This window comes from Nyctereutes procyonoides, unplaced genomic scaffold (genome assembly GCF_905146905.1).
Source record: "Nyctereutes procyonoides isolate TBG_1078 unplaced genomic scaffold, NYPRO_anot_genome, whole genome shotgun sequence".
Taxonomy (NCBI): Eukaryota; Metazoa; Chordata; class Mammalia; order Carnivora; family Canidae; genus Nyctereutes; species Nyctereutes procyonoides.
The window spans coordinates 12,557,880-12,580,163 of record NW_026575142.1 but is presented as its reverse complement, the minus strand read 5'-3'; the positions used below and the strand labels follow the sequence as shown (position 1 = coordinate 12,580,163).

Here is a 22,284-nt window from a genome sequence, read left to right as displayed (position 1 = left end):
TACTCTTGCTCTCTGACCATTTATTCTCAACACGGTAGGCTGAGTGTAAAGCCAGATCGTCACCTCCGCTTTGCTGAAGTCCTCCCAAGGCTCTTTATGCTACACAGCCCTTCAGAATCTGACCTTCCCCTAGTCTCCTCCTCACTTATTCTGGCCTCATCACAGCGGTATTCCTTGAATACGGCAGGCGTGCCCCTGCCTCAAGGCCCTCATGCTCTGCCCCGGGGATCCTTCTGCAAGGCCTGCTCTCTCACCTTTGCCAAGTCTTCCCTCAGGGGCCACCTTCTCCACGACGGCCACCCTGACCACGCTCACATCCACTGCACTCCTGCTTCCTTCTCCTCACCACGCTACTTTTATTCCCACAGAATCACTACTTTCTAACCTTGGAGGATACCACATAACATAGTATTTTATTAAATTTCTTGTTCTTGCCCATATCCCCAACTAGAATGACAGATCCCAAGGAAGGTGGCTCAATAATATTTCTGAATTAAGGGAAAATGCCTTCTCCACAAAAAGGGAAACAATCCCCCCCAAAAACACCATAAAACAACCAGTATCCAAAAGGGCCTTTTAAAAAAATTTTTTTTGCTTATTCATGAGAGACACAGAGAGAGAGAGGCAGAGACAGGCAGAGGGAGAAGCAGGCTCTCTGTCGGGAGCTCAATGCGGGACTCGATCCCGGACCCTGGGATCACACCCTGAGCCGAAGGCAGATGCTCAACCACTGGGCCACCAGGTGTCCCAAGCCCCTTCGTTTCTCGAGCTGCTCCCACTTAGCCTGAGTCTGGCCCCTGTAGATGGTGCCCCACAGGGGCTCCTACATCCAGATTCCCAGCACTTGGGGCCGCTCCGCACTGCAGCTGCCCACCTGTGCTGGAGTCCGGACCCTTGGTCTGTGCTCACAGTGCTCACTAATTAGCTATTTGGACAAAGACAAACCACCTCTCACCTTTCGGGACCTCAGCTTCCAAACCTAAAAATGAGAAGACTGGACTCTTGAAGGTCCTTTCCACTGGGAAAAACCTAGGCTTCTATTTCTTACCTACCCCTTTAAGTTTTAAATAACGGCAACAGCATCTGAAAGCCTCTTTCCCTTAAACTTCTCCCAGGCCAGATGTTCCTGGCACCGAATTAGGAGGAAAAAAGAAATAGTTTTTGAATAACCCAACATTTTTGTCTTTCAGAGCAAATTATCCCCTGGCCTTCTCAATTCCTTCTCCCGTCCTGCTCCCTCCTTCTGAATCCTTAAAGAGAAGATTTTAAAAAAGTAAACCGTGGACATTTCCTGAGTGGTCAGGATTTATCCTGTAGCAACGTTACTTTTTTTTTTCTTTCCCCAGTTATTATTCCTCTATAAAACCTCTCCAACATTATTTCTCTGACAACTGTGCTCAGCAGTCTTGATTTGTCCCTGTTTTGCAGGACGGTTACTGAATGCTCTGGGGAAGATGAACAAAAAGCTGAGAGCCAGGGCTGCGGAAGGAAGGGTCATGCACGCAGGTGAGCAGAGGCCTGGCCCTCAGGGTGACGGGCACAGACTGGCCGGAGGAGAGAAAGAGCAAAGGCCCATGTGGCTGGCGTTCTGAGAGGCTTTAGGCCAAGCCCTGGTGGCAGTTCCTCAGGAATGTTCACTTAGTTAGCTGACTGACGCAACGGGGCCTTTCCTGGGAAGCCACACCGCAGTGAGGAGGCGGAGTGGAACCCGGGTTCCCCTCCCCGAGCAGCTCCCTGTGTAGCCTTCTGTGCAGCAAGCTGGTGGGGGCTGAGCAGCCCCTCCGCAGGTCCTACACCCAGGCTTCAGGACTCAGGGTCATGCTGCAGGTCTTTCAAGCCTTTGAGGAAGACCCAACCTGTCAACAGCTGGCCTGGGAATCAAAGAAGAGGCCCCGAACCACCATTTACTAAATCAGTGATTTGCTGAAAGAGTAGCACTTCGTTAGCAAGCCCTCCCAATGAATCTATAGGCGTAACACATGCACAACCTCCTCGCCTAGAGTTAGCTGCACATTCCAAAAAATTGTAGGTTCCAAGATATCATCTAATGACTCAGCTGAGGAAAACATATGCCTGAAAGAATTTTTACCCTATTTAAAAAAATTACAGATATATATATCTGTATGTGTACATGCATGGGCGTGCATAAACATGTATCCGATTACAAAAAAAAAAAAAACCCATCTCTTTGTTTTTAAGCCATGCTAGGATTACAAAATAATACTATGTGTGAGCTTAAAATATGACATATTATTAAAATCCAGACACAAACAAAAGTAGAAAGGAAGCCTAATTCGTACCAGAAAGTATCAAAAACAGATCAGACTCTGCTAAGCATCTCGCTAGTTACTGTCAAAGCCATAACTTCTAATTAGTATTGAGAAATTACAGTGTTAGTGATGTATGAATACCTCCTAGTGGGATTGGCATAGTCACGTAAGCCAGGAATAGGCGCCTCATCAATTGTGTTGGTTGTACCATATAAGGTTCCATTCAAGGACTCATCTTTTCCCAGCTTGCTATGTTTGAGGAAAAGCCTTCTCTGTCCTTTCATAAACTATTTAAATAAATGCAACTGTTCTTGTCATTTTCTTGTGTTCATGCCTTTTTAGTGGGAAGAGAGACACTAAGAAGCTCTTTGAGGGAAACAGCACCAAATTGCTAACTGATGAAGAAAATGGAGGGAAATTGAAAGGACAGAGTGAGGGGTGCCTGGGTGACTCAGTTGGTTGAGCGACCACTCATGGTTTCTGCTCAGGTCATGGTCTTGGAGTCGTGAGATCGAGGCCCCTCCCTTCCCTCTCTCAGGCTCTGCACTTAGGGTGAAGTCTGCTTGAGATTCTCTCCCTCCTCTTCCCTCTCTGCTTATCTCCCCTGCTCAAGCACACTCTCAAATAAATAAAAATCTTTAAAAGGGGGGGGGCAGAGTGAAAAATCAATCAGAAGTGTCAGAGTATACATAAGCATTAATGATATTTTATTTAGAAGACAGCACCTCCAGCCAAAGAACCACACAGCAATGTGTCAGGCTGTCCATCACATCTTCCCTACCATTTCCTTCCAGAAAATCTGTAATCTAAATAAACAGCATGACCATGCCTCCAGAATAGTCTTACTGCTCTGGCTCCTTTTCCAGGACAACAGCCCAAGTCCTCTTTGGGTCCTCTACTCAGAAGAAAAATACAACATTTTGTTTGAGGCATTCATGAAGGAAAATGATAATGATCTTGTAATCTGAGGTATCTTCAAGTCTGTGGGTTTGGAGGGAGGGTGGTATAAGAAGACATAATTACTGGATGATTCTCAGAAAGTGTGTTTATTCCTGCATGAAATCTGGTTTTAGTCATCAGAATTGAGGAGAAGGCTTTTTCCTGGAGATTATGTAGCCAAAAAATATAAATCATGGAGGGAAATAAACAGCACTACCCCATGCTATCCCTTCTCTTCCCTTTCTTTTCCTTGCCTTCGTCCTTGTCAGCTCTTAAAAACTGAACTGCTTATCAGCTGAAAATGAGATTTTGCAAAGCATTTCAAAATCAAGATAAAAGTCATACTGTTGAAAAAGATATTATTGAAACTCATGGTCTTTTCCAAGGGTGTACACCACAGGAGGCGACTAGCTCATAGCAGATGAGGTGAACATTAGAACCTGCACGTACAATACTTTAAAAATCTATGGTTCCCCAATAGCTATATTATATAAAGAACTCCTACAGCTCAACAACAAAAATTAAATAACCTCATTAAAAATGGGTAAGGGATTTGAACAAACATTTCTCCAATGAAGGTATACAATGGTCAGAAGCATATAAAGAGATGTTCCACATCACTAATTGTTTGGAAAATGCGAATCAAAACTATGAGATATCATCTTACACCCACTCGGATGGCTGCTGTGAAAAAACAAACAAACCAGAAAATAACAAGTATTGACTAGGATGTGGAGAAAGCAGAATCTCCGTGCACTGTTGGTGGGAATGTAAAATGACATAGCTGCTATGGAAAACAGTAAGGCAGTTTATCAAAAACTTTAAAACAGAATTACCATATGATCCCTCTATACCACTTGTGGGTATATACAAAAAAACTGAAAAGCAGGGTTTCAAAGAGATTGTTGCATATCTAATTCACAGCAGCATGGTTCACAACAGCCAATGGTGGAGGCAACCCAAATGTCAACTATGGATGAATGGATAAAGGAAATGTGGTATATCCATATAACAGGATATTTGTCTCCAAAAGGAAGGAAATTCTGACACACGTTACAACACGCGTGAACCTTGAGGACAGGATGCTAAGAGAAATGAAGCAGTCCCAAGAAGACAAATACTGTATGATTCCACTTACACAAGATACTTAGAGTTTCTGAGTTCAAACTCAGAAACAGAAAAGTAGAATGATGGTTGCCAGGGGCTGGGGAAGGGGAGGGAAATAGGGCGCAGTTGCCTAATGGGTACAGAGTTCCTATCTACTAAACTACATACACGCTTAATGATTATGATGGCAAATTTTATGTCTATTTTAGCACAATTAAAAACAAACAACAACCTGTGGCTCGCAGTACTTCCCTGTAGGATGGTGATGACAACAGTAATACCTTCCACACACCCAGAAACATCTCTCTGATGGCCCAGAGGACTGGGCTGCCAGACTCGGTGATGACAACTCAAGATGATGACCAATGATGAACTCAACGGTAAAAGCTACACTCATCCAAGTTTCATTTTTTATTTTCTTTTTTCCCTACTAACGTGAATGTTTTGTATATCTCAGCACATCAACCTCTGGAAGCCCAGACAACCCCAATATCTGTGGATGCTACCTCGGAAGTGTCACTTTGCTTCCTGGGATTCTGGGGACAGGAGGCTTGCCTAGGTGTTGGGGCCCGGGAGAAGAGGACTATGCAAAATCAGCCTCCTTCCTTTTACTTAGAGAATTCAGGCACATGCCCTCACAGTCCTCCCTCTCCATAAAATTCACAATTTTCTCTCTAAAGAAAAGATGACCACTTACCTCTCTTTGCTCTTGACCTTCAAAGTAAACTCAGTGCAACTTGGCAGTGATTCTTATCTAAAAATTTTAAGCTAGTTTAATATTCCAGGTGCCCTCGACCATCCAACATGATTGACCACCTGGTATCATTCCACATCTTTTTTTTTCCCCCCAGATCTGCTTCCAGGTTTAGGGCTCACCACAAAATGACAGCACTTTATAAACCTTTTCTCGTATCTCAAACACAAAGGAACGCAGTGAATGTGAAAAGCTGGAGAAAGAGGTGAGAAATGGCTATGGGGAGAACAGATGCACCCAGAATAAATGGAAACAGCTTTTGAAAGGATGCGTTAATAAAAGAGACATCAGGTCCATCTGGAAAGTATTGTAGCAAAATAAAAAGCCCCTTTTCTACTACTTGCAGCAGGTTACAAAACTCCCTGAACAACAAAGCTCTAGGACCAACTAGAAAAGCAAAACAAAACCGAAAGAAGTGCTCCTTCTAGGGATGTCCAGCCACCACGAAATCGTGAGCCTCTTTCTGGTGTCAGGGGCACTCCCAAGTGCCATGTGCAAGAGACTTTCCCGCTGTGGTTCCCCAGCGTGTGTGTGTGTGTGTGTGTGTGTGTGTGTGTGTGTGTGTGTCCTCCAGGCATTGATTTGTGCAAAGGGCTCCAAACACCAATAAAGTCCAGCCTCCCCTCCACCACTAGCCCTGGTGGAAATGCGGCTGCCCCTCTCAGAGCCAGGGCAGGGTTTCTGAAACCACTTGGGCTGAGATCTCCGACTTGGAATCCATCCTTACTCTGTCAACTTCCCCTGCATTTTCTTGCACAACATGGTCGTAAAAAATGAAAAAAAAATGTGGCCATCTGAGGATATCGTCAACAATGATCTTTCTCTTCCATCACTGCCCTGGTTATTTGGCCTTCCTGGGGTAGAAACAACACGTGACCCCACTGACCTCTCGCCCCCTTGCCGTTTGCTCAGTGCAGATGCTTTGGACAACACTGGGCTGGCACACTGGCCGGAACGAGAAGCCCCCCAGCCCAACCCCTCTTTTTTTTTTTTTTAATTTTTATTTATTCATAATAGTCACAGAGAGAGAGAGAGAGAGGCAGAGACACAGGCAGAGGGAGAAGCAGGCTCCATGCACCGGGAGCCCGACGTGGGATTCGATCCCGGGTCTCCAGGATTGCGCCCTGGGCCAAAGGCAGGCGCCAAACCACTGCGCCACCCAGGGATCCCCCAACCCCTCTTCATTACTCTCCCCACCACCTCTGTCAACATGGGCACACAGCCACAGAAGAACTCTATCTAGAATGTTTTCAAAAACATGCAGGAAAAGGCTGAGGAACCTCTCTGACTACCTGTTCTAGTGCTCCAGAACAGTCCAAGGATGTAGAAACTCCCCCTGCCCCCCTTGAACTCATATTTGAGACATTCTTCTTTTTCCTACAGGTCTGAAGGGAGCAGGCCATTGTGTAAAAAGCCTTTTTTGTTGAGTTGAAGTTCTTTATTAAGGTGTCCCTCGCTGGCCGTTGGATGAATTACCCTTGGAGCACTTGGCTCTAATTTCCAAGGCTTTAACCATCCCTCTGGTCCTGCTCTAGACTCTTCAAACCTTCCTTCCGACAGGAAGCACGGGCTGGAGGCACAAGGCTCCAGTGCGGGTCCCGCCGCAGGGCTCCTTCAGGCCCTGCCCAGCTGGGGTGCGTTTTGTGGTGTGTGTGTGGGGGGGGGACTTCCTCCTCTCACATTCAAGCTGCCCCCCACCCCTCCTTCTCTACTCCCACTTTATGTTCATAAAAGAAGGCAAGGGGGATGGGGAGGAAGGGCAGGAAGAAAGGGAGAGGGCAGAAAAAGAATATAAAAGGGAACTAAGAATTTATAGAAATATGAGAAATTGCTTTAACAGGAAATACAAGCCAGAAGATTCGTTCCACCAGATGAAAAGTAGACAAAAACAACACACGGTTGCATCGGGGCTCACGGCCCGTTCTCACCACCACCCGGATCTCAGGACCCTCTCCCGCCCTCTGACCGCCCCGCAACCCCCCGCGAACGCAAGCTGATGTGTCCTGTTCAGATCTGGGCTAACCGGTAGACACGAGGACAGGCGAAGCTGAATTCCATGAAATACTACTTTGCGAACGGCGGGAGGTTTGGGTTGTTTTTTTTTTTTTTTTTTAAAGGCAAAAGAGGGAAGCAAGAGATTCTGAGAATTTCATTTTCACAATAATGGCTCGAGCTTTGTTCCCCTAACCGAGCGTAGTTCCCAGCTGTGCCCGGGCTCCCACATCCAAAGCCAGAGCCAGTTTCTCCACATTATACAGATTAAAAAAAAAAAAAAAAGCCAGTTCAAGGAGAAGGAGCCAGTTAGGTACTTCAGAGCGGCTGTGAAATTTGTTTCGGGGTCGGGGGGAGAAGAAAGCACTGACCTGTGTTGTTTTAATCCGCCGAAGGGCCAAGTTCTCGAGTTCCCCTGCACCCTTCTAGAGGGCTTCCTGTAAATGTCGCATGTGACATTACACTTCCTCAGTGCACCGTCTCTGACGGCCTCTCTCAGGGCCAGAGGCATGTGATAAGGTCCTCCGGCCGCCTGCTTCACGCCAGGGTGGCCCTGCTTCTAAAGGCATCTTTGTCACCCCCTGGGGGTCCCCCAGCTAGTTTTAGGCACCCCTAGGACACAGGGAAAAAGGCCACGAGCCTGGGAGAAAGGCAGGGGAGAATAATGTCTGGACTCCTGGCGCATGGAACCCCACAGGGGTGGGGGGTGAGGGACCCTGGAGCCCCGGGGTCACCCGTCGAGGGGCCGGGGCAGCAGCTGAGAGGAGGCAGCTTGCTCCCAGCGCAGCCCCGGGTGCTCGGGCCCTGGCACCACCGCGCAGGGGGTCCCCAGGCGGTCCCCAGGCTGGCACCCGGGGCTTCCTTAGCTCCCACATGTGGATCCCTCAGTGACGAGAGCCACTCACCCCGAATTCCCCCGGCCCGTCTCAAGTTGGCATGCAGGCTGCTGGGTTCCGTGTCAGACGGTGGGGCCTACTTCTTGGTTCAGGCAGCGAAGCCACGGCACGCTCTGCCTTCCAGGCTAAATACACTGGCAGCTATCCCCATCCCACCCCTCGGTGGTCTCCAACACAGCCAGGTGTCGGGTTTTGTGCGGGATGGTGCAGGGTTTGTGTAGGCATGTGAGCCCTTGGGTGGGGCCTGGCCGCGGGCTGGGCAAGGGCACTGGCAGGGCCCTGGGGTGCGTGTCCCTCTGCGCCCAGCAGCGGGGAGACGGGAAGAGCTGAGGCAGGGTGCTGCTCCCTACTCTCCTGCGGTCAGGCCTTCTTCTCTGCTTTCACGATTCCTCTAGTTCTCTGCAGGGCCGCCCAGACGGAATCTGTGGATGTCGGAAGTGGCGTGTGGGAGGAAAACCATGTCCTGAACAGAGGGGAACATTCTGCAATTTGTACAACCTGACTCAGTGCAGAAACCTCAGTGTCCTCTCTACTCGGCCACCCTAGCATAATTCTTTTCTTAAAAATGCTTTTAAAGGGATTTTTGTTTTGTTTTTCAGAAAGGTAATTGTAGACCACCTCACTGTTCCAAGTCTTGAAAATATTACCCTATAATTCCCCCATGAAGTTTTCCATGCGAGGACACTGAGTAAGGGAACGAGTCCCAAGATCAGGACTCTGGACAACAGTGAAGCTCCGAAGTCTCACCACATGATTGCCTTTCTGGCTCCGAAAACACACGTAACTGTTTCACCAGTCTGACAGCTGATGGATGGTTTTCTGATTGAACTGGACAGCTGGATTAGCCAGCTGAGTCAAGGTGGTGGTGGCTATAAGCATGACATTGGCTTTAAAACAGGAATAATGGTAAAATTTTGCCATCTTGGAAAACCAAAATACTACGCTGATGATGAATAATAATGACTCCATTTGAATGTATTTAGAAGTGTCACAATTGGGGTTAAACTGCCAGTTTCATTTTTCAACTACGCAGTGACATATGTTCAAACTTAAGCCACGTTCTGTGTGGAATTTTTACAGGTCTTAACAAAATGCTTTGTCATTTTCCTTTCAAATCCGTAACTGGGCCTGTCTGTGAAATTGTTTTTCCCATTTGTTTTGGCATTTAGAGAATTTTAACAGACTTTACTTTTTAGAACAGGTGTGCATTTACAGAAAATTCCAGAAGAGAGTACAGAGTTCCGACCCATCTGCACCCAGTCTCCCCACTATTAAAATCTTACATTTAGTATGATATATAAGTAACAATTAATAAGCCAATACTGATACACTGTTACTAACTGAAGTCCACAGTTTATTTGGATTTTGTTAGTTTTTTCTCTAAGGTCCTTTTTCTGTTCCAGGATCCCATCCAGGACATCACATTATACTTACTCATAAAGTCTCATTAGGCTCCTCTTGGTTGAGACATTTTTTTAGACTTTATTTTTTATAACTATGACAGTTTTGAGGAGTACTATTATTTTTGTAGAATGTCCCACAATTGGGATTTATCTGATGTTTTTTCTCATAAGACTGGAGTTACAGGTTATTTGTCAGGTTTCTCCTCCTTTCTTACTGTATACTCTGGAAGGAAAATCTCGAGGGTGGAGTATCTATACAAATTATTTGGAATTCTTCTGCATGGAAAATTTATCTCTTCTCCCCGTTTATTACTTTATTCAATCATTTATTTATATCTGTATAGCCTTACAGATATTTATTGTATACTTTGGGTTACACTTTAACAGTACCTGACTTATTTTGCTGTTCAAAGTGCTCCATTTTTGACCACTGGGAGTACTCTCACTTTGTTCCTCTGCTCCTTTGACATATTCCTATTAATATTTTTTGAATTTTGTTTTTGAGGCCTTCTTTATTTCCCGGCATCACAAGATGCTCTAGGCTCATCATGTATCATACCTCTCCAACTGTCTACGATTTTTTTTTCCCATCTTGACAAGAGAATGAAAGAAGATAAATCCACGGGCCTGAAAAACATTATTTTCTTCCAATTTTCACTAGTTCTGCCTCATGTATTCGTAAAAATCTTTTTTAAAAATTGCTTTCATAAAATTAGTCTTAGCCTCTACTAGCAAGAAAACACCGAAACACCAACTGAGTGAAATTCTACATTTCCTTAATCCCAAAATGCATGTTTGGTTGGTTGTATTTTTCTCCTTTATATTTTAACATTCCTGGAATCAGAATGTACATTTAGTATCATGTCTTCTCCCCACCCCTTTCCTGTCATTAATTTGATGGTGCACCTTAGAGTTGACAGTGTCTTGGGAGTGGAGAAGTAGAGCCATCAATCAGTTCTTATTTGGACCACAGACATCATTTAACTACTTTCACTGATTTTTTCCCCCCACTGAACAAATATTTTGATTAAGTGAATTGATATGCAGTATCTACAGACATTAAAAAAAAACCAGGATCCTTACCTACTCCTGGATACATTTTAACATTACCTCAAACCACAAATTCTCTTCAAGTCCTAAATATAGACAAAAGGGGAGGGGTTGTTCAATTCTCTCCATTTTTTTTCTGGGTTTACTCTCTGACTCCTTTTATGTTTACTGTGTCCCTTTTTTCAAGATGTCCTGAATCCATCATCATTTCTGAGGAGCCCAGTGCTGATGCTGAAGGGTTGTGGGGATGAGGTTTCACTCATGTTCATCAGGAGTAATGGGTGCTCACTCCTCAGAGGCAGGTCAGGAAGGACCTGGTGATTTTGCCTTTCCTACTCAGGGAAGCCAACTGACTGCAGAATGGCAGAGCTGACCACTTTCTCTGTGGTCAGGATCTTCTCTCCAGCTCATGAACCACTACTGCTCTGGCAGCATCATGCTTTACAGATTTTTTTCTTTTAATGGATAGATACTAGTTCAACCATTCACCATGGGTGTATCTCACAAATAGTCACAGAAAAAGTGCCCAGTCTTTTCATCTGGGTGGGCACAACTTGGTTTTCTAAACACTATTTTCTGTCCCACAGACATTAATCAAGATGTACTAAGATACTGATAGTGCCCCAATGATCTCAGCAACATCCAGATGAAACTGGAAGAGATGCCACACTGACTCTTTTAGGCAGCCACTGACTAAGCCCTTGCCACCTGCCACTTTACAGATCCCCGCTCTACAGAAAAGCTAACCAAGTGGGAGAGACTAAACAATCTGTCCAGAGACCCTTGATAAATTTGAAGCCAACATGCAAATTCAGATCTGCCCAATGCCAGTGACTCAGGGACTAATGCTATTCTTGATGCATACAGATGTACCTCATAAATGGGCACTCTGCTGAACACAGCTCTGTTCCCCAATTATTTTCTGCACATGATTTTCACCTTGACCAAAACTAAGTGGCAATGAGGGCAGGGACAGTGTCTTCTATCTCATTAACTCAGCTTTCCAGCCTCACCCCAGCAGCTTTCCTGTTAACCCTGTACTTTTGCCATACTGCCAATCTATTTTATTTTCTAATTTATTAGAAAATTCAAACTTTTTAAAAAAGATCAGTTTATTTGGGAGAGAGCTCGAGAGAGATGACGAGTGGGGAGAGGGGCAGAGGGAGAGAGTCTTCAAGCAGACTCCTTGCTCGGCAAGGAGCGTGACGTGGGGCTCAATTTCTTGACCCACGAGATCACGACTGAAGCCGAAACCAAGAGTCAGATGCTTAACCGATTGAGTCACCAAGTGTCCCAGAAAATTCAGACTTTTTCTAATAAAGGTAAATAATTTCCCTTCACTCTTTTCCTCCTCCTATTTTGCTTTACTTTATTTTTCACTCATCGGCTTCTTAAAATAGAACCCTATAAGGTCTGCTCAGTGGTTGAGTGTCTGCCTTTGGCTCAGGTCATGATCCTGGGGTCCTGGGATTGAGTCCCACAGCAGGATCCCCTGCAGGGAGTCTGCTTCTCCCTCTGCCTCTGTGTGTTTCTCATGAATAAATAAAATATTTTAAAAAGAAAACAAGCCTGTTGATTTTCAGTCCTTTTATTATTTATTTATTTATTTTAAAGATTTTATTTATTTATTCATGATAGTCACAGAGAGAGAGAGAGAGAGAGAGAGAGGCAGAGACACAGGCAGAGGGAGAAGCAGGCTCCATGCAGGGAGCCCGACGTGGGATTCGATCCTGGGTCTCCAGGATCGTGCCCCGGGCCAAAGGCAGGCACTAAACTGCTGCGCCACCCAGGGATCCCTTTTCAGTCCTTTTAAATAAAACCCTTAACTTTTAATCTAAGTATAGTTTTAATCTTACCTCTCACACATTTAAATGCATCGCATTCTTTTTTCTTCTCTAGTAGGCTACATACCCAGCATAGAGCCTGACATGGGGCTTGAACTCATGACCCTGAAATCAAGACCTGAGCTGAGATCAAGAGTCGGACACTTAACTGACTGAGCCAACTAGGCACCCTGATGCATCATACTCTTACTGTTAATTTTAGAATAGTCTATAATTTCAGTAGTTATATCCTTTTTGACCCAAGAATTAGTTAAAAGGATCATATTTTAGTTTCCAAGTACTTGGATAGAGGGAGAGGCAGGAAGCACCTTGTGTTAATTTTCAATGCTATGTTATTGTTATATGTGGCTAGTATGTCTACTTTTTGGTTAATTAAAAAGTTTCTTTGTGGTGTGTAATTCATCAATTTTTATAAATGGTTGATGTTCTCTTAAGAATTTCTTTGTATTTCCAAAAAAAAAAAAGTAGGAAAAAAAACCCACTGGATGTGGAAATTAAAAAAAAAATTGTATGTATTTTCTATTTGTTGGGTTAGGGCAATAATGATAATGATGTTATTAAAGTCTTCTGTTCCTGGGGTATCTGAGTGGCTCAGTTGGTTAAGTGTCCAACTCTTGATTTCAGCTCAGGTCACGATCTCAGGGTCATGAGATCCAGCCTCCTGTCAGGCTCTCTGTTGGGCATACTTAAGATTCTTTCTCTCTCTCCCTCACCCTCTGCCCTTTCCCCAGCCTGCTTTGTGTATGTGTGCTTATGTTCTCTCTAAGAAAAAAAAAAAAAGTCTTCTGTTCCTATGTATTTTTGCCTATGTGATTAAATTCTAAAAGCATTTTGTTAGTCTCCATTACGATTATGAAAACCTGTGTTTTGAAATTTTTATCTACTTATATTTTTATTTGTATTTTTAACAGATTTTGTTTTATCTCAGTGCTAAGATGTTCAGTGCCTAAAACTTCATTATTACTGGCTCTTTTTTGTCTTGTTTAATAGTTCTTTTTGTATTTAATCTTACGGGTTTTTTAAAAGGTGTATTTATTTATTTATTTTTAAAAGATTTTATTTATTCATGAGAGACACACACACACACACACACACAGAGAGAGAGAGAGAGAGAGAGAGAGGCAGAGACACAAGCAGAGCAAGAAGCAGGCTCCACACAGGGAGCCCGACTCAGGACTCGATCCAGGGTCTCCAGGACCACACCCTGCGCTGAGGGCTGCGCCAAACCACTGAGCCACCCGGGCTGCCCAAAAGGTGTATTTATTTTAGAGAGTGCTTGCATGAGCAATGGGAGGAGCAGAGGGAGAGGGAGAAAGAGAGAACATTAGAGAACTTCATAGTAGGACCCTGTTATTGGCAAGACCAGTCCCTTGCTTTAGAAACTTTCATGGTAGGTTCATGTTGATAATAATAAATAGTGTGTCTGGGAGGAAGATGACATTACACAGATATCAGAAACCCTTCTAAAAGAGGGTGCTGCTAGGTCTCCATTCACTTCCCTCCCACCCTTCCTATAAGAAGGACTAGCTAGTTGTAGCTCTTCCAAATCATGTGGGTAAATATGGGGTAGAGGGGCAGGCAAGAACCCAGTGTCTGGGAGACAGTTAGGAACATCTCAGGGAATGCTTCTGCAAATGTAGGCCTCTGAGACATGCAGGCACTTTGGAGATCTGTAGAAGCACCTATAGAAGGGAGGCTGTCAGGGTGTGTTTCCAGTCTCCTTACTTCCAGTCACTGGACTTCATCATCAGTTAAGGAATCTGTTCTAGAATTAGGTAAGAGCTCAACAGTAAGATCACAAGAATGTAAACAGATCCTCTCAAGAGCTGAGGAATTCAAATGAGACTATAATGTTACTAGACACACTTAGAGGCTAGTATTCTCAGTTTCCTAAGGTCTAGTTAAAAAAGCACAGTAATCAACAAGAATCTTTTTTTTCCCCTCTAAAAATAAGGCAGTTTCCACTTTAAAAATTTTTATTATTATTATTATTATTTTAGTTTCCACTTTTTTAAAGCTTTGATATCACTGTAGGGCTGATGAGGAAATCCAGACATAAAATATCTAAGCAGGTATTGTTTGTATCTGTGTATGTGTTCAAATGAAGGTTAACATTAAAATTCCACACTTAATTTTTCATAGAGAATCCCAGGACACTGTGAAAGAGGGAATAGGGATAAAGGTGGAGCAAACTGTTTGAATATCTGCTGGCAACTCTCAATTAACTGGACTAAGATCCTGGTTTGGACCACAAAAAAGTAATAAAATATCTTTTAAAAATGCTTGTTATAACATATTCTTAAAAATTAACTTAGCTTCATAAACATTTATGAGTTATTATTTTTAATTGTTTTCATAATACAAAAGGAGAGACTATCCTTCCAAGAGTTGAAAGGATTTGTTCAAACAAGTTAAATAGGTGATAAAACTGGGATTTAAACCCATAGCTTATGACTGCGAGCCCAGTGTTGCTTCCAGTATCTACCAAAACGGTCTCCTTGTTGTTCAGTCTCCAAGAGACTCGACCCCATGCATGCCACATGTGTGTTGTTCAGGGAGGAACTGCAGTGAGGCACGCCCTTGGCTGTCAGTGCTTTACAATGTAGGTCAAACAGTCCAGCCAGACCCCAGAGCAATTGTTTCTACACTGACCCTGGGGGACATGGGGAGCATTATGTCATGCCAAAAGCTTTCCTCATTAGCAATCATGCAAAAGGACATCATGCATCACGTTTCTGAGCCATTGGAGCAGCTAAAGGAAGATGAAAGGTCAAGAAAGTTCTCTTGCTGATACACCGCACTTTGGTATATTTGCTTATGCCACTGTAATGTAATCTAAGCCCGAATGATCAAGACCCCTGGCCGGCTGTCTTCAAAGCTAGAGCCCTACCTATTATAGTGATTCTTCTTTGGCACACTTCAGGGTCTGATGCCAAAAACTAAGCTGGCCCTTTCATCATCATGCAGTTGAATTGCAAATAATCCCTCACTCATCTTTGTTGTTGATCAAAACACTGAAAGGATCTGGCAAATTCCCTTCTTCATAAAAAGACTAGGGACACACAGAAAGCCTTGCCATTCACCAGGATGGATGTCAAGAAGCCTCATAGATAGAACTCCAGAGGTAGTTAACAGAACCAAGATACTCTCATGCTTTCATTGTTCCTTTGCTTTATGTTGAATAGAAGCTAGAGGACTACAAGGCAGTATAAACAATTCAAAAGTGTACTAAGGGTGTTGGGAGAGATCATGAATGAGTATTATACAGATCTGTGGCTCTGATCCAGGATCTGTTGTTTTACACACACACACACACACACACACACACACACATCATGGGACACCTAATTAATTGCCTATTTACACAATCTTTCTATTCAGAGGCATCCTTCCCTTCTACAGTTAAGAGCACACAGAACAGGGCAGACTTGGTAAATAAGCTCCTGTCACTCCTAAAAGGAGGGATTCTGGAATCAAACTACCTGGGTTCAAATCCCAGATCCATTACTTACTAGCTGCAGTGAATTATGCTTTTGCATCCCAGTTTTCTTATCTGTAACCTGGGGGTAATTTAATGAGTATTGAATGTGATGCTGTATTCAAAGAGCTTAGCCAGGGCAGTGCATAAATGGTGGCTACTATTACTGTTGGTGAGTGAAGATTTTATTATTAGGAGATTCTATATTAGAATTTCTCATAAGGGAGCGCGTGGGTGGCTTAGTTGGTTCAGCATCTGAGTTCAGTTTGGGCCCTGGTCCCAGGGTCCTGGGATAGAGCCCCGTGTTTGGCTCCCTACTGACCAGGGACTCTGCTTCTCCCTCTCCCCCTGACCCCTCACCCACATGCTTGCACTCTCTCTTCCATGAATAAATAAAATCTTAAAAAAATTAAAGAATTTCTCATAAGGAATGCAATTGGAGTCAAGCAATGAGTTTTATTTCTGAGGGTGCTGTGAGGCAGGAAATAAAATACAAGATTCAGGGGCAGTGAAACTACAGGTCATGCAGTCATCCTAGAGAGGCACAGTCTATACAGGAAGTAGAACAGAAAATCTCTATGATTACTTTGAGCCTGGACTCATGATGTAGCATTTATGCTTCTAAATTTGAAAGAGTTGGGGCGCGCCTGAGTGGCTCAGTGGTTGAGCATCTGCCTTTGGCTCGGGGTGTGATCCTGGAGTCCGGGGATTGAGTCCCACATTGGGCTCCCTGCAGGGAGCCTGCCTCTCCCTCTGCCTGTGTCTCTGCCTCTCTCTGTGTGTCTCTCATGAATAAATAAAATCTTAAAAAAATTTTTTTTGAAAGAGTTGGATGTATTTGTGTCTGATCAAAAATAAGAGGGAAAATAGAACGTGAATTTTATCTCCGTAATTTTTAAAAAATGAGGTAAGTTTCATGGCCAGTGGAAAAGCTATGTGGATGAGAGACACAAAGAGAGGTTTCACAGCAGCTATGAGTGCAGGTAAAGGAACAGGTGTTTACATGGAAAGTTGGAGAAGTTGTTTATGTGGTGTGAAGTGTAAAACCTGTAAGCTGTGCCTTTTCGAAAAACTTCAGTTAAAGAGAGATGTTATTCTTCAAGGCTTTCTGGCTTTCTGATGTTTTCTTTGACTGAAGCTCGAAGCAGAATTTGGACCAAGTGGGGTCTTGAGATTTATTCAGGTTACAATGAAGAGTGTTGGTAATATCCAGCTGAGCAACATCAAACTCAAACACATGTATTTATCATATATTTTCTGGATTATGATTTGGATTCTAAAATGCCTGCAGACACAGGCTGAATTACAAGATTCTGTAAAGGAGGTAAACTTTCAAAAGATAAACATCTCTCAAGATTTTATTAATTTCTTTAATTATTCACAGTCATTCTGAACAGGTAACACTACATATTGTATGTCAGTATCTATTATTTTCTTTGCCTTTGAGCAACTTCTAGAAATGAAGTTGGTGCTCTGGGAAGTACCTAATAGAAAACAAGATGCTATTTACTAAATTACCATTGCCTATCTCCTAATAATATACTTACTCATAGTGCTAAAAGCAACGTAATATCCACCAATTAACTTCCAAAGCAACATTTATAAACAAAAATGATCAAATCTCTCTGTATTTAATAACACAAGTGTGGATTGAAATATATTTCCTTAACATATTATTTAAACTGCATTTTAACCGTGGGGCACTGTGAATCATTAATAACATTAATGGAAGCTTAGGCAAAACAGGAGTAAATGATATATTCCAAGGAGCTCACTTTTTAAAAACAAATTTTATTTCCCTTTTTACTGAAAAATTACCACCATAACTGTGATATTCCTCAATGTATGCTGAAATTCTTAGTGACTAGATTTTATCAATGTGAAGCCTTCCTAAGCAAGGATTCTGCAGGGGGAAGGGAGGTTGTGACGAGTATTAAAACACTGAATGTACAACTAAATATATAAATTCAGCTTTAAAAAAATTCACCTAGCGGGGCATCTGGGTGGCTCAGGGGTTGAGAGGGTCTGTCTTTGGCTCAGGGTGTGATCCTGGAGTTCCAGGATCAAGTCCCACATCGGGCTCCCTGCATGGAACCTGCTTCTCCCTCTGCCTGTGTCTCTGCCTGTCTGTGTCTCTCATGAATAAATAAAATCTTAAAAAAAAATTCACTTAGCTTAGATTTAAGGTTACAAAAACAAAGAAGGAAAGCACAGCAACACCACCACTGCCCTGTGTTGTCATTAATTAATGATAAACTGCCTTAGGCTATCCAAATTGTACAAAAAAAAAAAAAAAGGAATAAAACCCAGGAACTCCCAACCAAACTGTGCAAACTGGACTGATGCACTTGGGATTACATTTCTCATTTGTGGAGTTGTAGAGCAGCCTATTTTACTTACCTAAATCCAACTCTTTACGCTTGAAGGAGAAACAGATTTAGAAAATAATTTATACAGTGACAGCCATTTCATCTGCCATTCCGCCCGAGTGCGCCCCCCAAGTATCCTGAGATGAGAGGCATGAATCTGGGGTTGTCACCAGCATGTCACAGTGGGTGTGATTCTAGTCTTTAAAAACACATATTTTTCACATGCCAGGGCCCATAAATGACGGCCAGCCACTGCATCTGAAGGTCAAGCAAGGAAACCGTGGGCAAGAGTAATTCCAAACAGATGTAATTTCTACCTTAGCCACAACTGTACCCCGACTTCACTCAACTGCGCTGTGCCAGAGAAGTCCTTATCTCCACATGGTTCCTCTGGTTCTGACAACAGTAGCACAGAGTCCCTGCTGCTGCAGTGACTTTAAGGCCCAGTTATAAGCACCACTCCTTCTGGGCAGTCCCACCCCCATGATCTCCTTCTGCCAAGCTGATAAAGTCAAGATTTACATGTATTTTTTCCCCCTGTTGGGGAACAAAACCGTTTTATTGCTGTCCATCACCTGTGACAGTTCCGTGTTGCTCTAAAGGAGACAGGAAGTCTGGAGCATTATTGGCACAGAGTTTGGCAGCATCACTGTGCTACCCCAACAACCAAACCCACATGTGACATGCTCCCCACCATAGACAGTCTGTTTTATCATCTCTTTAAAAAATTATGGGAGAATATGTAGCAAGACAAATAAATTACATTCCATCTCTCGGTACATCTCTGCAGTAAATATCGACATTTATGGCACTGTGATGCCAATCTTGGCCTTGGGTCAGAGGTCCTCTTCCTTCTGGACCCTCCCAGGTAGAGCCACGCACCCTCAATCCACTGTGTAGTCATCTACTACATACTCTTTTCACACGCCTCTCTCCTCCTGGGAGGGAGAAAGGGGCTTGGCACCCTGTCAGTGTTTACTGAATGAATGAGAGACTACTGCCTCCCAACAATAAAGAGCTGAGGAATCCCTTCATCTCTCATCCACAGTCCAGCTCACCAGCTTTATCAAGGGCTTACTCTGTACACGCGCAAAGTCAAAGAGCTTCAAAATTCAAAATGCTAATTCAGACTCTACATTAACTAGTCTAGTAATTTATAGATTTTTAAGGCTGAAACTGGATATAAACTCCTGTTGTCCCTCCTTCCTCAATCTCCTGTACGTGGAACTGTTTCCTGGCCCTTCTACTTCCACTGAATCATGACACCATCCCAATTGCTCTTCTCAAAAAGGAGGGACTCTCTAGCTTTTTACTTTTCTTTTTTAGGATTAAACATAAACAGCAGTACACCTCATGACAATATTTTTAACAGAGAGACGGGCATCCAAACGAGAGAAAGTTTGACAAATGGAAAGCACTCAATCTGGGGCACCTGGGTGGCTCAGTGGTTGAGTGTCTGCTTTTGGCTCAGGTCATAATCCTGGGGTCCAGGGATGGAGTCTTGCATCAGGCTCCCTATGAGGAGCCTGCTTCTCCCTCTGCCTATGTCTCTGCTTCTCTCTGTATGTCTCATGAATACATAAATAAAATCTTTGAAAAAAAAAAAAAGAAAGCATCCAATGTATCTTCAGTCATATCTGTGCTGGGGATTTTTGTTCTGGGTTCAACATGTCCATGGGCTCTTTTCAGAGGGATGGGTCAGTAAAAAATGTCCAAGCAGGTGTCTGCCATGGGAGTTGAACTCGTGTGTGACTACCACATGGCTTAGAAGAGCCCCAAACCTCGGTGAGCTTACATGTACAGAGACAGCCTAATTAATTGATGTCACGTGTGCTGTGAATTTGTCACCCTTAACCCTGGAACTTGAATTTTGACCACAGGGAGCTGGCTTTTACTGTTGCTGGCTGGGCTGAAACAGCAGCAATAAGAATAAAGGTCTCTTCACACAGCCGATTAAAAGGGAACTGCCCCGTGAACTGCCACACCTTGATTTTCAAAATTCAGATGACCTATCTGTACATTGAAAGCCCACTAAACTGTTTCCAGATGGAAGTCGAAGACCACTGCGCTACAGTTCAGTTGCTTCTAAAGCATCAGCTACCCCAGGCCCTAACAATCCAGTCTTCCTGTACTTGCTCAGATTGCTTTGTAAATGTTCTTAATAGCACAAACTATTAATGTTACCCATTAACCGAAAGTAATTATTACGTGAAGTGTTTATGTGTATCAACAGTATAAACTTAAAAGAAAACCTTAAGTGCTTTTTAATGCATTGTCTAATTCATCATCATTGAGGAAAGCTGTTATTTCTACTTTAGAGGTGGTGACATGGAGTTATTGCTAAATGAAAAACAACACGAGTATACATTTCCAACCAAACTACAAAATCACATAAGAGCTTGGCTTGTCACCTTTCACCTTGAACCAATAAATATCTGTTAACTGATTAGCTAACCCTCCCATGTTTATCTTGTATGGAAAAAAAAAAAACCCAGCAGTAATATGGCACATTTTGATGGGAACCAGGTGGTTCTTACAAGTCAAGCTCTAACGAACACCACGATGTGCTATATGGTAACTACCCAACATATAAAGCCAGGTGACCTTGTTGTGTGAGTACAATAGTTATCCACTGCTGAGTAACAAATGACTCCAAAACTCAGCAGCATAAAACATTATTTCCTATTTCATTATCCTCACGGATTCTGTAGGTCAAGAATTCAGAAGTGTCATGATAGAGACAACTCTTCTCTATTCCATAATACATGTGGTCTTAGCCGGGATCATTGATAAACTAGAGGCTAGAACACTTCCAAGATTGTATTTATTTATTTGACAGAGAGAAAGAGAGAGAGAGAGAGAGAGAGAGAGCATGAGTGGGGGTAGGGGCAGAGGGGGAGTAACAGAGTGAGAGGGAGGAGCAGGCTCCCCACTGAGCAGGACCCTGACATTGGCTTAATCCCAGGACTGTGACCTGAGCCAAAGGCAGACACTCAACCGACTGAGCCACCCAGGCACCCCTCTTTATTTATTTCTCATACAAGGCTGGGAAGGCTAATAGAAAGGCTCAACCAAGACAGTCAACCAGAGCAACTTACATGTGGCCTCTCCAGTATCTAGTTGGGCTTCTTACTTGGTGGCTCAAGCTTCCAAAAGCAAGCATTCCCAAAGAACAAGGCAGAGATATGGCCTTTTAGGACCTAGCCTTGGAAGTGACATGAGGCCACTTCTATCATAGTCTCTTGGTCTGACTAGTCACAGCCCCCTACTCCCACCAGATTCAAAGGAAAAGGACATAAACTCACCTCTCACCAAGAGAAGTGTCAATGCATTTATAGCCATGTTCTCAAACACAATGAGTCTTCAGTTTCCCATGTCTGGTCCCTCAACATTTTGAACTTGAACTTTTATTGATAAGCATGTGTATTTGCAGAATGTCAACCATAAATAGCTGCAATTAATCTGTAGATAACCAACTTCTGAATGGAAGAGGTCATAGTCCCAGGGCAATATAATGCCTACATGGGTGTTAAATAAATATTAATTTGGAATAACAACGAAAAAAAAATGGTAGAAGATCTGTTGGCATGTTTGGCCCTTAGTCTTATGAAAATTATTCAGTGGTATATAAAATAGATTTTCCCCCCATCTCCATTAAGGCTACACAGCAATCAGATGTCCCAGTTAAATTAGAGCATTTAAGGAGCTAGGAAACTCAGGGGAAACAATTTAACTTTACAAAACTAACTATTCAGTTTGAGGTGATAAACTCAAACTCCTATCAGAGCTGGGCAGGTAGAGAAGGAAAAAGAAGCTGGGGTAAGCCAGTGGAAATACTGGAAGTACCTCCACCATGGACTAAGAGAATATCATCTATGAGCAAGGCACTATGCGTGCATTTATCAGAGAAGCACAAGACACAGGGGCTTGGAAGTCAGCATCTCTGTGCTCAACAGCCTCCCCTGGCAGACCACCACATGATTTCCTCTTTTTAAAAAATCTGTTTTAAATAAATAAATAAATAAATAAATAAATAAATAAATAAATAAATAAATAAATAAATAAATAAATATCTGTTTTGAGGGGTGCCTGGGTGGCATAGTTGGTTAAGCAGCTAACTCTTGGTTTTGGCTCAGGTCATGATCTTGGGGTCTCAGGATGGAGCCCCATGTCAGGCTCCAC

The 22,284-nt window shown here is 43.3% G+C and overlaps 1 protein-coding gene across 3 annotated transcripts in view; it reads right to left on the bottom strand.

Annotated features, from left to right (window-relative positions):
• WIPF1 (WAS/WASL interacting protein family member 1) overlaps window positions 1-22,284 on the bottom strand; it is a 122,268-nt gene that overhangs the window by 71,611 nt on the left and 28,373 nt on the right. Inside the window, exon 1 of one of the 3 annotated variants that reach the window (XM_055307687.1) lies at window positions 7,434-7,500. The exons of the other annotated variants lie outside the window; for them this stretch is intronic. The gene's annotated coding sequence lies outside the window, so the exon portion shown is untranslated. Of the gene's footprint in view, window positions 1-7,433; window positions 7,501-22,284 lie in introns of those variants that run through there. 3 annotated transcript variants of the gene reach the window in all.